The 5,536-nt window shown below is 39.9% G+C and overlaps 1 pseudogene; it reads left to right on the top strand.

Annotated features, from left to right (window-relative positions):
• The first annotated feature begins 1,118 nt into the window (after positions 1-1,118).
• On the top strand, positions 1,119-1,604 carry LOC126076860 (protein LLP homolog; annotated as a pseudogene).
• Positions 1,605-5,536: the final 3,932 nt, after the last annotated feature.

Here is a 5,536-nt window from a genome sequence, read left to right as displayed (position 1 = left end):
CATGTGGGACAGTGAGACCTTTAGCCCCATCCTCCCACTTCTGTATCTTCTAAACAGACAATAGGATAGCCGAGTGGTCACAGAGAAAGCAGCTCCATATATTGACCTATGGGAGTTCTCAATGAACATCTTGCTCCCCACTTGATCACCTGAAAGCGAAGCCCACTTGGCAACCCAGTCTTCCCCAATAACACTCCCACCTTCATGCCAGACCAGACTAGACCAGTTGCCATCAAGTTGATTCTGTCTCATGGTGACCCCCTGTGTGTCAGAGTAGAACTGTGCTGTATTGGGCTTTCAGTGATTTTTTTTTTTTTCCCCTGGAAAGTAGATGGCCACAGGGCCTTTTTTCTGAGGCACCTCTGGGTGGACTAGAACCTCCAACCTTTTAGTTAGCGGCCAAACACGTTAATTGTTTGCACCACCCACGGACTCCCCCATAGAGGGGCTTTCAATCAGCCTTTTAGTGCTTTTCTCCTGAATATGAATGTAAATCAAGAAACATTAGATACATAAGGAAAATATTCATCATAAAAGGGAAAGACGAAAACAAACCTAGAAAGTAACAGGGAGGAAACAGAAATGTTGTTAAGGAAGATATTTAAAAAAAAAAAAAAGATACTCCAATATTTTCAGAATGAAAAGAGAGGGTATTATGTCCATAAAACAAAAATAAAATTCTGCCAAAAAAGGAATAATCAGAGAAAAAGAAAGAGCTCTTGGAAACTAAAATTATTACAACTTACGTAATCTTCAGTAAAATGTTTCAAAGATAAATTCAAAGGAATAGCCCAGAGAGCAGGAAGAAAAAAGTCACAGATACAGACAACAGTAAGGGTAAGAGACTTAGAGAATCAGTACAGGAGTCTGATCTGACCAGTGAGAGTTCCAGAAAGAGAAAAGAGGGGGGACAAAATTATCCAGTAAGTGAAGAACAGGTGAATGGTTTTAAGATAACTATTATATATTCATACAATAGAATATTACTCAGTATTATAAGGAATGAAGTGCTGATAACACATGACAACATGGATGGTCTTCAAAAGCCTGGTGAGCAGACTTCGGCTCGGCGTGATCTCCCTGCCGCGTGTGAGTTTGTGAGTCTTCCCGGTTAAAACATGGCTAAAAGCTTATGGAGTAAGTTGAAAAGGAAGACGTGTGCTGAAAAGAGAAAAAAGGATGTCCCAAAGGAGCTCAGCAGACTTAAAAATATCCTCAAAGTAGATGGTGATGTTTGAATGAAAGCTGTTCAAGAGATAGCAAATGTTGTGGTACTCAAACATTGCCAAGAGAAAATGCAATGTGAGGTGAACAATGAAAAAGATGACATGAAGATATAGACTGATGTTAAGAGAAATGAAAAGAATCTTCTAGACCAGCATGGACAGCACCCACTATGGATGAACAGAGGCAAAGAAAAAAAGCAAAGGCAAAGCAAGAGAAAGGAAAGGGAAAAAACAAAGCAAAAGCAGTGAAGCCGGCAAGAGTTTTAGTCTGGTAGACTCTTAAACTTGAAAAAATGCCACAGGGGCAGATGTTTGATTAAAATGTATACACTGATTTCAGCTTCCACCAGATAAAAATTATCTATTTCCATATCCTAACTAGGCCTTTTTCTTTGATTCGAACCCAACATAACTCAAGTTTGTTTTGGGAACTTGAATAAAATGCTTCATTTGGTGAATGAAAGCCATACCGATATATAATTTGGATGTTCTCCAGTATCCAGGCATTATCAGACCTCAAAATTCTGTCAAGTATTAATCTAGTTGGAATTGTTTGTTGTTACAACTTGATAATTATAGTCAGTAAATATAAAGCAAATGATGTTATACTGACAAATTTAAGCTAACAGAAAGCTATTATTGCAAACATAATTTTAAAATATAATGTGATTGGATCTTATAAGCAGTGCTTGTTTGGAGTTTGAATTTTGTGTTATTCAGAATAAAAGATATTTTGTGTGTAAAAACAAACAGCAACAAAACATGGTGACCAAAAGGAACCAGACACATAAGATACTGTATGATTTGGTTTATATGAAGGCCTAAGGTAAGCAAAGGAGCCTTGGTGGCTCAGCAGTCAAGTGCTTGGCTGCTAACTGAAAGGTTGGCAGTTCAAACCCACCAGCTGCTCCGTGGGAGAAAGATGTGGCAGTTTGCTTCCATGAAGATTTACAGCCTTGGAAGCCCTGTGCGGCAGCTCTCCTCTGTCCTGTAAGATTGCTATCAGTTGGCATTGACTCACTGGCAATAGGCTTGGTTTGGTTTTGGTTTTGGTTTAAGGTAGGCAAAACTAATCTATGGCTGACAGAGTGGGTTTGTGGCTACCTTGGGAACACATGGGAACTTTGGGGACAATGGAAATGTTCTGTATCTTGATTGTTGTGGTGCATACATTTGTCAAAGTTCATCAAAATGTACACTTAAATTGAGTATATTTATTGTATGCAAATTATATCTCAATAAAGCTAATTTTTAAAAGAAAACCAGAATTCTGACATAGGTGGACTAATGCCCACATTTTAAGAAATAATATTAGAGGCAATAAGGTACCATTGAATAATTCTAATGTGATCATATTTGCATGTTAGTAAAATCATTCTGTTGGGAAGTGACTAGAGACAATGAGTTGATGAGCTTATTAGTGATATATAACTTCTGGGCATATGGGACGTGTAAGATCAGTTATCATAAATGTGTTGTGGCACCCATCTGCACATAAGTATAATTTTCTCTAGAGCACTCAGCAGCCCAGGCGTAGGAAAAAGGAAAAGGGTATTTGGATTAATCTACAGTTAGGGTTTTATCAGCTGTAAAAAAAATGCGGCAAAGAGGCAGTACACTAAGGCAGTTGAGAAAGTGGTTAAACATGACGCGTTCTAAGCAGACAGGAAGAGAGAAAGTGGCTAATAAGTTGGAAAAACAGTAAGGAGTCAGGAGAGGAGAGATCATGAGAATGCCCGAAGGGAGGGGTAGGAGAAGTGAGGGGGAGGCCGTAATCCGTGGTAATTTAGGGTGATGACAAATTCCAAGTGATTTTTAAAAAGTATAGGCAATATGGAATGAGCACTGAGATATATTATTCAGTGAAAAATGTCAAATACATGAAATGTGTATAGTAAGCTATCATATAAAAGGTGGAGACCATTTACATATACTTACTTGTACGTGAGTAAAATATTTCTGGAAGAGAATACAAAAACTTGGTAAGATTTGATGATTCTGTGGAGGAAAACTGGGTACCTGGGAGATATAGAAGGGAGCAATACTTTTCACTGTATTCCTTCTATTCCTCTTCAGCGTTGAACCGTGTGAATGTTATTACCTATTCAAAAATAAATAAACAAGAAAGAAGGAAAAAAAGATGTGATACAATGAATAAAAACTGAGGTAGTCACACTTAAAGTTTATAAAATTGCGCTTTCAGATGAACAAATACTAGAAGGTAAGATAAATAAGTCCTGTTTGATTTGTTTCTTATAAAATACAGAAGTAGAATTTTAAAAAGAAGGAAATTTAAAAAAAAGGAAAAGGAAAAGAGACCACCTGGGCAGTCTAGATTTTGTCATTCAGCTGTTGAATACTCACTGACCACCTATTGTGCTAGTGTTGATCCTAAATTATAAATGCTGCATTGCACACTCAGGTTGCCTTAAAGGCTGTCTCCGGATCCCAAGTACCCACCAGAGTACTGGGATGGGAATCCCACCCCGTGGCACCAACCATTCCGTAGGTGTTATGTCCATTTATCCTGATCAAGTCCTACACACAAGACATGTACACAGTGTTGGCAATAGTAAAAGACATTTTAATTACTCACAGACAACATACAATGTACAACAGGAAAAGTTCCATTGCATATGATCCTCCTTGGATCAAAAGCTGTCTGGGCAGGATGGAAAACTTCCAAGAGTGCCCCCCTCTCTTTGCACCGTGAATGAAGGTCCCTGAGCCTCTCCCTCTACCACATTTTATATTCCAGGAGTTGAATATTTCACTGCGCAGAGTGCATTGCAAGTCCCCACTCCATCACCAGAAGAGGGGGCACAGTCAGACATGGGGGTGCCAGCCTGGAATTGTTAGCCCAGAATTGTATCTTTAGCCCCGCTGCTTATTTAGACAAGTCATTAGGCTTCAAAGAGGGAGATGCAACTGTTTGTTCCAAAGCCCAAAGATGCTGGTGGGGAGGGGAGGAAGGGGGAGTAGTTCTTAGCAGTTTGAGCCATGGAAGGACTGCCTACTTTCAAATGCAAAATGATTCTAAAAGGCACTGATACTAAAGTTATAGTATATTTCCTATACCAATATGTTGTCTATTTTGTCCTTGATCTTCGTCTTAGGCTAGGTTCCCTAGAGGAACAAAACCAGTGAAGCCTATATATAGAGAGAGATTTATTTCAAGGAAATGGCTCACAAAATTGTGGAGGCTGGCAAGTCCCAAATCCATGGGTCAGGCAGCAGGTTGCTGGGTCAGGGGGTTGTGGGAGCTGGCAAATCCCCAAATCTGCAGATCAGGTGGCAGACTGCTAGCTCGTGCCCGGAGAACCAGAGGCTGGAGGATGATGAGACAAATGCAGGATCGAGAGAGAATGTAAGCTTTGCCAGAACATCCATATATATTGGATGCAGGCCATACCATCAAGGAAATTCCCCTTCCATCTGGTTGGCTGCTCACATCAGATCACAAAATGAAAGATGATTACATAAGGTCTGCCAAACCTCTGAGAATCATGTCCAAGCCAAGTTGACAATTACATAGTGAACATAATTAATGTCACTGAATTGTACACATATAAATGGTTGAAATGGCAAATGCTTTGTTAGGTATATTTTCTCTCTCTCTCTCTCTCTCACACACACACACACACACACACAAGAATGCCCCCATGTTTCTGCATCCAGCAGTGCTCTAGCCATGCCCCATGTGGGGGTGGGGTGGTAAGTACCTAGTTCACCTACACTCCATGCCTGAATTGGTACATAAACCAAGCTGCACGTAACCTGTTATGGAACGTTGAACCCAACTGTTCTCCAGTTAACACAGGTCAGCCATAGAGTAGATGCTCAATGAATGTGCTGAGTTTAATTGAACCAAAGTAAGAATTTGTTCTACAGGTATACCTCATTTTATTGCGCTTTGCCTTAGTTCACTTTGCAGATATTGCATTTTTTACAAATTGAAAGATTGTGGCAACCCTGTGTCAAGCAAGTCTATTGGGACCATTTTTCCAACAGCATGTGCTTACTATCTATTATGGTGATACGGAAACCCTGGTGGCATAGTGGTTAAGACCTACGGCTGCTAACCAAAAGGCGAGCAGTTGGAATCCACCAGGAATTCCTTGGAAACCTTATAGGGCAGTTCTACTCTGTCTATAGGGTCGCTATCAGTAGGAATTGACTCGATGGCAATTGGTTTTTGTTTTTTTTAATGGTGATCTGTGATCAGTGATCTTTGATGTTACTATTGTAACTGTTTTGGGGTGGCACGAACTGTGTCCATGTAAGATGGCAGACCTAATCGATAAATGTGT

This window comes from Elephas maximus, chromosome 5 (genome assembly GCF_024166365.1).
Source record: "Elephas maximus indicus isolate mEleMax1 chromosome 5, mEleMax1 primary haplotype, whole genome shotgun sequence".
Taxonomy (NCBI): Eukaryota; Metazoa; Chordata; class Mammalia; order Proboscidea; family Elephantidae; genus Elephas; species Elephas maximus.
This window is presented reverse-complemented; position numbering and strand designations above follow the sequence as displayed.